Source organism: Onychostruthus taczanowskii, unplaced genomic scaffold, assembly GCF_017590055.1.
Source record: "Onychostruthus taczanowskii isolate IOZ18803 unplaced genomic scaffold, ASM1759005v1 scaffold94, whole genome shotgun sequence".
In the NCBI taxonomy this organism is placed as follows: Eukaryota; Metazoa; Chordata; class Aves; order Passeriformes; family Passeridae; genus Onychostruthus; species Onychostruthus taczanowskii.
In genome coordinates this window covers 1,254,334-1,266,120 of record NW_024507435.1, presented here as the reverse complement: position 1 = coordinate 1,266,120, position 11,787 = coordinate 1,254,334, and the positions used below count along the sequence as shown (strand labels likewise).

The 11,787-nt window shown below is 40.3% G+C and overlaps 1 long non-coding RNA gene across 1 annotated transcript in view; it reads left to right on the top strand.

The window, feature by feature from the left end:
* Positions 1–565: 565 nt before the first annotated feature.
* The window catches only part of LOC121347824, a 164,405-nt gene continuing 153,183 nt past the window's right edge, over positions 566–11,787 (top strand). The window contains exons 1-2 of the long non-coding RNA XR_005954285.1: positions 566–911; positions 3,065–3,373. This is a non-coding gene — a long non-coding RNA (uncharacterized LOC121347824). The remainder of the gene's footprint in view (positions 912–3,064; positions 3,374–11,787) is intronic.

The window sequence follows — 11,787 nt, the reverse complement described above, 5'->3', positions numbered from 1 at the left end:
GTCCACTCCTTCCCTTTGGGTTTCTTTGGGACGGATGCGGTCGGCCCTATCTTGGCGCTTTACGCAACAGGTAGGGATGCCAGGAGCTGGCGGCGGCGGCACGGAGCCTCGGCCAGGAGGTTTCGGGGGGCTTTTTTTGTTACATTCTCTGGAAAAGTGCGAAGGGGAGGGGGAGGAGAACCAACAGTTCTCCGAAATTCCCCTTCAGTTGTTTATTTATGTACTTCCCGTGTCCATGAAAAACGGGTTCGTTTCGCAACTCCGGAGTTTTATATTGTTTTCTATTTACTTTTTACCCCCCCTTTTCTTTCTTTTAAAGTTATTTTTCTTTATGTCCTGCGTTTGCCCGTCTCATTCCGGCAGATCAAACTGTCCGAAAGCATATCCCCAGAGGCTTGTCCTCACTGACAGTCGGGGGAATCCAAACAAAGAGGTGCATCTACCGGAAATAATGATTTGAGAGATGGTTCTCTCCCTTTCCACCCCCCACTCCCCCGCCTTGAATTAAATTGTTTTCTTTTTCTGGGAGGTTCAGTTCGAGGGAAGTTTTGCGCCGGAGCCGGGGTCGGGGCTGAGGAGGGATGGAGCAGACGGAAAGTTGCGGTGGTGGGAGGAGGCGGGGGGCGAGGGCAGTACGGGACCCCGGCGGCGCCTGGACCGCGGGGGGAGCAGGGGCGCGGGGGACCTGCCGCCGCTGCCGGCTCTTTGTCTGCTCGGGCAACTTGAACAAAAGGAGAAACTCGGATGAACTCTCCATCTCTTCCTCGCCTCTCCCGGGTTAACTCATCTTCGGCAACTTTATCGGAAGAGATTTGCTCAACTTTCTTGGAGCTCTCCCGCCGCTTAAAAGCAAAGAGCCCCGCCGTAGGCTTCTAAGGAAATCTGGTTTCACAGTTTAGAGAAAGGAGAAGGTACGTTTGGACTTGGGGTTTATTGTTCTTTCCCTGCTCCCTCGTCGCTCCCCCCTCCGCCCTGCCATCCGCGCTCGGGTCTGGGAGCGCAGCGGAGGCGTCTGCGGGCCAGCCCAGCCTTTCCTTTGTACTTTTGGGAGCACATGCAGGTATTTTTGGGGAGGGTAAGACAGTCATTCCGCCCGAATTCCCTTAATGCGGGCTGGGGGCACCAGTCGGACGGGAGGCCTTGCCTCCTTCTTGTGCCTGCTTTGTTTTATTTTAGAGGTTTAACTTTTTTTTCCCCTTCCCTTCCTTTTTTTTTTTTTTTTTTTTTTTTTTTTGGTGGGGAGGGAAGTGGACTAGGAGGGCTTTCTGGATCGGGCTGTGTTTTTAAGTGTTGGGACAGAGAAAAGCTGAAGACGGGGAAAACTTGACGGGATTGTAGGGAGTCCTGGCGGCCCTGGCCGGGGAGTGGGGGGACTGGGCTGGGCAGGGCAGCGCGCAGCAGGGGCAAGGTGGGTGCTCCTCCGTGTGCCAGCTTGGGTCGCGGGGCCCGAGACACCCCAGAGGGTAACACATTGCGGCTCTGGGACCATCCCAGAGAGCCAAGGTGCACAGAAGTGCCGAGGGACAATTTTTGGAGAAGAGAGACGGACCAGAGGGAGGACTTTGTTCTTCCGACTGCATTGGGAGAGTGAAAAGGGTCAGTCCAGGCTGGCCCTTCCTCGTCTGGGCTTCAGTGCAATTCCCTTCGTCCCTTTGGAAACGCGAGAGTTGCCTTGGGTTTTGTTCCATTCCTTTTGCTTCACGCTTTCTAGAGCAAGCATCGCAACTCCACAAAACTTACTTGTGAGCTCTTTGTACTTTTCTTAATTATCTAGATCAATTTAGTATCTTATTATTTCCCCATCTTCTTTTTCTGTGCTATGTAATAATCTTCCATTTTTATCTTTTTTCATCCCAATACTCTACTTTCTTGTGTTTTCTTGTTCCAATTTCCTAATTGTCCCCCTCTCTCCTTAGATCTACCCATTTCAGAATTTCTGAAGTCTACTTTTTACTTTTTATTGTTATTCATTCTCTTCCTCCTTAGTCTCTTTCCATCTACTCTTCTACCTTTATGCTTGTATTTCTCATGAAAAATTCCTTTTGCCAGGATCCTTCTTTTCTTCCATGCTTAGAAATGCTCATTTCTCCTGATGTGAAGCAAACATAAAGCTTCTTCTTGTTCTCTCCTAAACTTATTCTTCTGTGGACTGCTCTACATCCATGTTACCCAGTTCTGCAGACAGAGCTTCTAGCTTGTTCTATACTTGTTCACCAGTGTTCACTTTCTCCTTTCTTCTCACCTTTGTCTCTGTGTACATGCATCTTCCAGTCTCTAAAAGCTTCTTCTAGTTCCTCTCCATTGTTCTTAGTGTGGAAGTTTGTTTTTTTCCCTTTCCCTCACTCCATTTTCGCAGACCCGACACTGTTCTTCATGTCATTGTTCCCTCCTGTGCAGAACACTCAGACTTTTCTCTCCATTCTCCATAGTCCCCTTCCCAACCTAAGTCAAATCTGCTCTTTGCACCTCTGAAGGAATTACACAGAGGGACTACCAGAGTAGACTGATGTGGGTTGGGCTACTTTGGCTTCTTCCAGGGCCAAATGCCATCAGCAGTGCTCAAAGTTTAGGTCCCAGCTGAAGTAGCACATCTGCTGGTGGAGGTGCTGTGGGGAGACACTGCAACAGGGCTAAGGAGGCAGAGAAGATCTGCATACATTTCCCTCAAAAGGGTTGATAAGTTTTATTTTTTCTACTTAGGTTTTTTTTTTTTATTGACTAACTGTTTTCATTAGCTTTTAAACACCTGCCAGGGCAGTTGAAGATCCTTTATATTACCTTTTTTCTCTGTCACTTCAGTGCTTTCTAGGAGTAAGACTGTGCAATCTGTAGATATATATGAAAGCCTTTTTCTTAAACCTTCTTCTGTTACACTCCAGCCCCACAATGTTTTTAAAACAAAATGCCATCAGCAGGCTTTGAGTTTAGGATGTGTCTAAATCTGTGAAGAAATTTGTGTTTGAAATTACCCAGAAGAATGTAACTATATATTTGTATGTTAGTTCCTGAGTGGTGTGACGGAGTTACTGTGCTGAACTAACACTGCTTCCTCATATTTGAACAGGTCACAACATGATTGCTGGGAAAATGGGATGGTTGCCAGAACATCAGTCTGTGATGTGTGCCATATTGCATTACCCTTCAAATGGTGGAATACAGCTTGGGATTCTTCAGGGCTGCTTGTTGTGGTTCTAACTGGACTATACGGCTGCTTAATGTCTTAGCGTATTTTGGATTCATAGTAATGGTTAATGGTCTCCTGGGGGAAGTGGAAGAGCCCCATGCTGAAACTTGTGGATATTGTGGAATATGCTGCTGAGACCCATTTGGATTATATCACCATCTGATACCAAGGTTCTGCAGCTGATGAAAGGTATGCTTCCCCCCTGGTGCAAAAATACTGTCTCATACATCAGAACACTAAATACAAATACTTGTCTTTGTTTTAAACAAACTTGCTTTGGAGCCTTTTTTTCTTTTTCTTTTTCTTTTTTTTTTTTTTTTTTTGTATTTTGCCTTGCTACTGATGCCTGCAAGAGTTTTGAGTGACAGAAATGTCTTACTAATGATTTGATAATATTTATATCTTAAATGGAAAAGGAAAACTCAAATATGAAAGGGGTATTTTTTTTTCATAATTAGATTATATATTGAAGGTAATGACTTCATAGAGTCTATGAGTGCTTACCAGGTCTAGAAATTGAGACTACCTAACTTTTAAGAAAAATAAGTTAAAAACAATTTAAGCAAAGAACTTTCTGCAGTGCTGATCTTCCAAATAGCTCAGTTTGTTTGAAAACGTTACTATTTTCTATTTTGAACTCAGTATAACAACCTTCTATGATTTAACATCTTTTCCTCCAAATAACAACAAAACTCTCAAGAATGGCTTGTGTGGGGGAGAAAGAGCAAACAGAAGTATTTCAGTTAAAAATCCAAGAAATTATTTTTTTTCATATCTTTTTAAAATTTTGATGTAAGGCTTCTTGCAAAGTGTGCTTCCATCCTGAATGTCCTAGTAATAGAAAAGTCTACTGGATGCAGTTCAGCACTCAGTTTTCCTATTAAATGAGGTAATCAATGCAAAAAAATAAACTGGAAACTAGCAGAGAAAACAAGTGGTTAAAGAGTTATAAATGAACAACAAATTATTTTTGAATCTAGATGAAGTGTTAATCCAATAGTGAGGAAATCAGTGAGCTCCTTAGTGAACGATGCTAATGGCAAAAAAAATTTTAAAAGTATTTAAAATCTGATCCTTTTATACCTGTTCTGTGCACTTCTTCATTATAGCTGAAAATGAATGACGTGAAAATAGTTAGTTTTGCTGTGTTTCAGCTCAACTGATTGGTTTCAGCCTAAACCATATGTAGGGCAGACAAGTATTCATAATCTTAAGAAAAGTGCTGAGCTGGCTGGCCTACTTTAGAGCAGAACAGAAATCTGAACAAATAATCACTTGTGATCCTTTCCTGTAGTAAACAGAGATACAAAAAGCAATACAGTTCTAATTTCCTGGTTCTGACTGAGTTTTAATAAAGACCTACCCTTAATTTTCTTGATTATTGTGGGTAAGCTTTTTGCTGTGTACTGGATGCAACTACTGTACATTTAGATTTACGGTCTTAATATTGTTCTGCATTTATACTATTTTTGAACTTTGCATGACTGAAGATAACCATATGAAAGTCTTTAATTTGAAGTCTCAGAAATGGAAAGTCTTGTGCTGTTTGTGGAAAGAGAAGACAGAGAATAATAAATAGATTGTGTGGATGAAAATATTTAGAATGGCTATCTAGTGTCATCTTGGAAATGAAGCCTAGTTATATTATATTTCTATTTAAAGAAAATCAAAACAGCAATCCCTTTTTGTTTCTGTGAAGATTTTGTTCTAGCTGAGATTCTTCTCAGGAACTTGCCATTCCTTAGGAAAACTAAATTGAACATAGAGGTGGACTTCATTTATCTGCATGAAAACTATTAATTTCATCAACACTGAAAATGGAGAGGAATTTTTACTACAAGGAGTAAAAATTACTGAGGAGAAACTACTCCTTGTAGCTTGATCTGAGAGTTTGTGTAGAATGAATTTCATTATTGCCATAAGATTCTGGATATAGTAGGCAAATCATTAGATATATTTGCATTTGTTTGTACTTTGAACATTTCAAGTACTAATAACTTATTGACAAACCGTTAAAATTTACAACTTATCTGTCTTCAAATTTCTTCGGACTATTTCCAATAAAATGCAAAGAATCATTCTTCTATTTGGAGATGAGATCTGCAGAGAGAGGAAAAGCTGAGCCAGATAGAAAGTGTTCAGCATGGTAACTCCCAGCTGGGAGGCATACTCCACTGGCAGGAGATGAGACCCTTATTTGGGCTTGCAGAGAAATTGGAAAATGCTTTCTGGGGGCTCTGGCTGGAGTGTTCCTACCTTTCTTCTGGGGGCAGTCCCAGCAAAGGCACCAGATGCAGCAGGGGCTGGGTGGAGGCTCAGAACTGTGGGGAAGGAGCAGCACCATCACCTGGGAGGGGTGATGGGGACCACACCTGCCTTACTTGGGGTGAGAAGGAGCCTTGATGCTCTCACAGGGGGCTGGTTGGGAGGAGCTGCTGCTTGAGAGAAGATTTTTGGGTATGGGAGCCTGAAGTGTGGGAAAGAGGTTGTTTCTGTGGTTTGTCTTTGGTTGCAATTTGACAGTAGCTTGCTTTGCTTGTGACAGTCTGGAAGGTGATCGAAACCCTTGCTGGTGTTTTGAGACAGTGTGGTTTATTCTGTGGTTGGGGGGGAGGGAGTTCTGAACTCCCCCTCAAAAACCTACCCTGGAATTTTCATCTGGTAGCAGAATTTGCACCTAAAACAGATTAAACAAAATCCAGACAGTTTAAACAGTGATTCCTCTTTTGAACTATGCTCTCAGTTAAGGTAGCCTTCTAGCTAATGTACTTTTTTTTTGAGAAAATATTTTACTGTGTGTAACTGAGGTGAGAGTAAGCATGAGGGTCTTCCAGGCCAACCCAACCTGCGTGTGGAAGAGATTCAACAGGCTGCAAGGAGTACAAATTTTACAGTGTAGTGTGTGTGAGCAGGTGAGTTGCATTGTTGGATTTGTGCATCATGAAAAATGGGCAGAGGAGAACAGGGCAGGTTTTGTTACTGACAGATTTTTAGGTGGAAGAGGAGATGGCACGTTGAGTAACTTCCTATCCATTAACATCTAGGAAGGTAGAAAGGAAAATGTGATAAGAATTTGATTTCTTTGATTGTTCCTTCCCTTTGGTTGAAGTGTTTTTCTGGATGCATGGATTCCCAAGTGAGGTGGAAATTTCTGTAGACCCATGTGTGCCCCTCTTGGGGTGTTCCTGGTACAAAATGCATCTGGCTTTTTTCCTCCATATTTTGCTCGAGGCTGGGTGAATCTCGTGTGTGAAATCATATAGCTTACTATAGTAGAAGTCATAACTGTAAATGTGATTTTTTTTTTTTTTAATTTTTCTCCTTTCACTAGTTTGTCACCTTATTATGCAACTTGAGGTACACTATCCTTACTGAAGCAATATGATCATTGGAGTACAGTATGTTTCTTTTCTTGTCAGAGCAAATTTTTATGAGAGGTACAAGGAAGTCAACCAAGGCTGGAAAGAGAGAGCTTCCACTTGAAATCTGGGTGTGGGTTTACAAAAACCACAATCTCCCACACCTTGTATTGCAGTTATGATTGAGAAATAATTGCATGAAGGCTTAAAATGAAAAGAAAGCTTCCAACATGCAACCACTTTTTCCTTAAAATGCTCTCAGTAATGTCAAGACAGAGGCATATGATGTCTGGAATCGTTTTCTGTTTCTTGATTGGATTTATTTTATGTAGCAAGAAGCTTTCCAAGTCACTAATGGATTCTATTTTTATTATATATATATTTTTTTTTTTACTTGCATTGTCATAACATGAAATTTATCACAAACTATTTGTGAAGCCTGAGGTAGGGCCACAGTGTGCTTGATATCTTGACCTTTCCTTGATTGAAATGCATAGATATGTTTGGTTTGGTAGGGGGAAATAGATAAGCTAGGGGGACTTAGAATATTTTAACACAAAATTAGTTCTGGCCTTTGAGGACAGGGACAGTACTTCCCCTGAAAGGTTATGAGACTACTACAAGTGTGGATTCTATATTTAAATCCATGAATTATTGTAGATTAGTGAGAAGAAATTGGGTTTGACTCTGTACTAAGAAGAAAGAAGAGAAAAAGCTCCTGCCTAGTCTAGATATGTCTACTGCTACTAAAAATTGAAAACTGATTTAATTTCATTATATTTGTAAACTAAAGCTACAGTCCTTCTATTTAAGAACAATGTTGCAACTCCATGAATTAAAATGCATTTTGATACCTCTTAAAGGTTCCAAAGGTTCCAGTATAAATTTTTCTGTCACTTTTCTGTGTTTTTATTTTTGTTTGGTATTGTACTGGTTTTGTTTGTTTGTTGGTTTTGTTGTTGTTTTGGAAAATTTATTTTAAGGCCTAAAGTCCCCTGGGGGTGGTGAGTGTGATGTTGCTCTGGATGCCAGCATTACTTCCATGTCAGAGATGAGAGAGAGCGCTGAAGTAGAATCATGAATGTTTGCATGGAATTTCTTGCAGGCCTGGGAGGCTGCTGGGTATGGAAGGAGGAGGCATGCAATTGCCATAAAATGAATAAGTGAGCAGTGGGAATGGGTATTCTGGGCTGATAAGGATAGAGTCTGTCTTGGTAGTGAGCCAGCAATTATTGGTGAGGAAAGGAAGTGGTGAGACTTTTCGAAAACAAGGGCTAATTGCTGGTGATGGATGGGAAGAGGAAAGAGTCGTGGATTTTGTAGGAATGGATGAGAAGCTGTTTGTCATAATTTACGTGTCCAGACTCCTGTGCCATCAGAGCATTTCTAATAGAAAAATGGAGTGAAATCTTTAAATGGCTGTGCCATAAGTAATAAATATCTCAGACTTTGGTAGGGTTGGCTTCTTTTTGGTGCATGATAAAATTGCGATATTTAATGCTGTGAAAGGAAACAAAGTTAACTTTTGCTTTGTACATTTTGCATTAAATTACTCCCAGAATCTGTGCAACCTTCAGTTGAGGATACAATTTACTGTCTTTTGTTTCTCTTTGCAACACTGTTCAAGGCAACAGTTAATTTAGGTAAGTGTTTCAAGAGTTGCACATGTTGTTTCCAGATTTTCTCAGGGGTGAAACTTTGTGTGGCTGATCATTTAGTTATCTTTCAGAATTGAAAATTGGTTTTTGATTGGTACCAGTACTGATCTGTGCCTATCCTCTGAAACGAATGAGATTTGTGGTGGCTCCAGAGTATATAGGAAGGTACCCTTGATTATGCACAAACGCTGAGGGGTTTTTAAGCAACTTGATCCTTTGGGTGCAGGCTGGTGGGCTGCCATGCCAGGTATTAAATGAGGCCTGTAAGCTACTTTGTATAAGTGTGCTACTTCATCTGTCAATTGGTGCTTTTTCTTCTGGGCTTGGGTATGATGCGGGCTCAGCTCGGCTGAGGCTGGAGCTGCCCTGAGCTGGTGGTAGCTCAGGAGACTTTTCACTGGGCTCTGCTGGGGATGTGTGTGAATGTGAACCCAAATGTTCCTTATAGAGAGGCTGTTGTTTCAAGGCTTTGGGCTTCAAGCATTGAAAGAGATACTCTCTTGCCATTACAAAAGATGCTTTGCCTTTTTGTTAAAAAGTTGGATAAGATGGCACTCTTTTCATCGTCTATCTCTGTGGCTTAATTTTGCCATATTCAAAGTTTTATGATACCATGTAGCCAGTAGGTTTATTCATTCAAGCTCCTGGACTGTGAATCTTTTATAGGCATGGCTCCTCACTGAAAATCAGACATTGGAAAGAAGGGTGGTTTGGATTCACAACTTAGTGGTTTTGGTGCCTGACCTTTTTTTTTTTTTTTTTTTTTTTTTTTTTTTTTTTTTTTTTTTTTTTTAATCTTGTTCTTTATCATGCAGTTTCCTCTCAGCTTCATGATTTGTATACATTATTTTTATAGCATTAAGTCTATGCATTATATGGCTATACAGCTTTCCTTTTGCATGCAGTTAAAATCATGGCATCATTTGATATATAAGCCCTGCAGGAATTCCAGTGCTTAGGCAGTGTAGGAAGGGGTCTATAGCCTGGTGTGTGCTCCTGACAGCAGTTCACCTAGTAATAGGACTGAAAAGGAAGTTTTAAAGGCAGCTATAAGAGAAATTGCTCCCTCTTCCCAAAGAAACAAGTGAACAATTTGCTTAATGTCCACTGAGATTCTTCTTGGACCACATAATACATCTAGATGGAAGATTAATTTAATACTAGTTTATTTTAAATGCCTTATTTAATAAAACTCATAATTAGCACCTTCCTTGTATTCATTGTTGTGTGTAGTAACTCAAAATGAATACCTGAAATACTTTTGTCAGCCAATTTGGGTTATCCAGAGCACATTTTTTTCTTGTTTAGCCACCAATTTGAGCTGTTGTGCTTAAATACAGTCATCCAGGTCAATTTTTCATGGAACCAAATAACAGCTGTTGTTGACTTCAGTCAACAGATACTGATGGCTAGAGTTTTTGGAAAAGCAAACCAGACATCAGAGTACCTATGTGTGCACATACATTATGTGTTTATATTTTGGATATAAACATATATAAGTGCATATCATGTAGTCCAGAACCAAAGGTGTGTCTGAGGCAGCTTCATGAAGGAGAAAAGTGATTTTTTTTTCCCTCTCTGTTTGGAGCAGTGTCTTGTTCTTTCTCAGACCTTGCTTCTTGTTGTCTTTTGTTGGTGGTCTTCAATGCTGTTTTCCCTCATTGGTTTGGATTTTTGGGTACTCAAAATGAAACATGTCCAATTCCAATTTAACAGTTTGTTTATTAAAATACATCCCTCCTGTGTGCCCATTCTGATGAACTAGAAAACATATAATGGAAAAACATCAGTAGAAAGAATTCACTGTAATCAGCTGTAAAACACTTTGAGACATACTTCTCACTCCTCCCCTTCACCCTTCCAAAAGGCACCACTGAAGAGCAACAAGGCATAGATGAAATGTACCTTTGACAAGCACTTAAAAAAATTAGTTTCTTCCACTGGTAATATAGATTAATTTTTGGTGACAGTATGTACAATATATATATATATATGTTCCCACTATGTGTGTTGGTTTTTGTGGAATTCATTGTTTTAAATTATACACAGTGTAATACTTTAAATGGCTAGAGGTGACTATTTTAATTTTTTTTAAAATGTCTCCAGTAGCAATTGTTTTGAGTGCAATCAAAACTATGGATGGAATGCTACTTGTGAACTTCATGCAGGATAGGTGTGTTAGTGGGCCTATATTTGTGACAAGTGAAAGGATGTTTGTGAAGGAAGATCAGAACCATTTCCAGATTGATTTCTTTGCATTTGCAAATGCAAAGAAATCAATCTGTCACTTTGACCTTGGATTGTGTGTTCCAGTTGAAATAGGTTTTTTCCCCTGAACTCTGTTGCAAAAGGCAGTAAGTTAAGATATGACAGATCAGAGAGAACAAGACAGTAAAGGGGCAGAATAAGAATTCATTCTTTTGTTGAGATTGTTGCTCAGGGTTATACATCTTGAGAATTTTATTATAGAGTTGGTGCAGTCCTGTGAAGCATAGTTGGGCTGTCTGATGACTTTGTAGCAGAGAATATTGTAGATGCTGAAAAATGTAATTATTAAAAATAAGGAGTGGCACACCTTCTGTAGTCTGGTAGATTGTCTCTAAAACAAAGTGGAAAGGAGCTCTCTGGTTTGCTGCTCTGCTGTATCAGAAATGATGTATCTGAGTGGTGGGTGCTGGATTAAAGCAGTGTATATTTTAGGCTTCTGGTTGCTTGGTGTGAACAGTGCTGTGCAAACACCCCAGGAGCTGCCAGGAGCCATTTTGCATCTAACACATTCCTGTGTGGTTTTCTACCCTGTGCACGGGTTTATGTCCGTGATTTTTGTAAGAGGAGCAGGGTGTCTTTATTCCTAATTTTTTTTCTGAATGCTCTCAGGCTGAAGAGAGATGAAGAAGATCTGGTTATTTCAGGTCAGTGCCTAGATTAACTTCTTGGCAAAAACTTGTTATGGATCATGTACTGCCATCATCGCAAAACACAGTAAGTCAGACAGGGTATCTCTAGCTCTGTTTAGGTAAGATCAATTTCTTCTATGAAAAACAAAAGGAGAATCTCTGTGGAGAGGCGGGGGTTGAATGTAATATAATAACCACTTGCCAGAGAGATACTTGATAGTAGCTAGCTTCTGAGGGAGTTGCACTTAGTGTGTCTCTAAAGAGAGCCAGGGTGCTCTCACTGGAAAGATATTGGTCTGTCTGTTGGACGACACATATATTTCTGGTGAATTTTTTTGCTAATATACCTATTGAAGGAATAAGTGTTAAAATATGAGCAATACGGACTCAAAAGAATATTGTCAAAACCAGCTGATGCCTGCATTTGGGTGTAGGGCCATACTTGCTGTATGGAAGAGCTGTCAAAATCTCTAGGCATTACTGACTGAAGGGGAACAAGATAGCCTGTCTATCATTAAACATAATAGGGTATTTAACGTGTCTTATAGTTTTTGTAAGGTTCTTGTTTTGTCTTGGCTCTTCGTTTCTTTGATTTAGCATTGCTATACTATCTGCACATGCCTTATTATTTTATGTTGTAATAAGTACAAATTGTATTTTGAAAAGAAGGAGCATAATAATTCTGAACC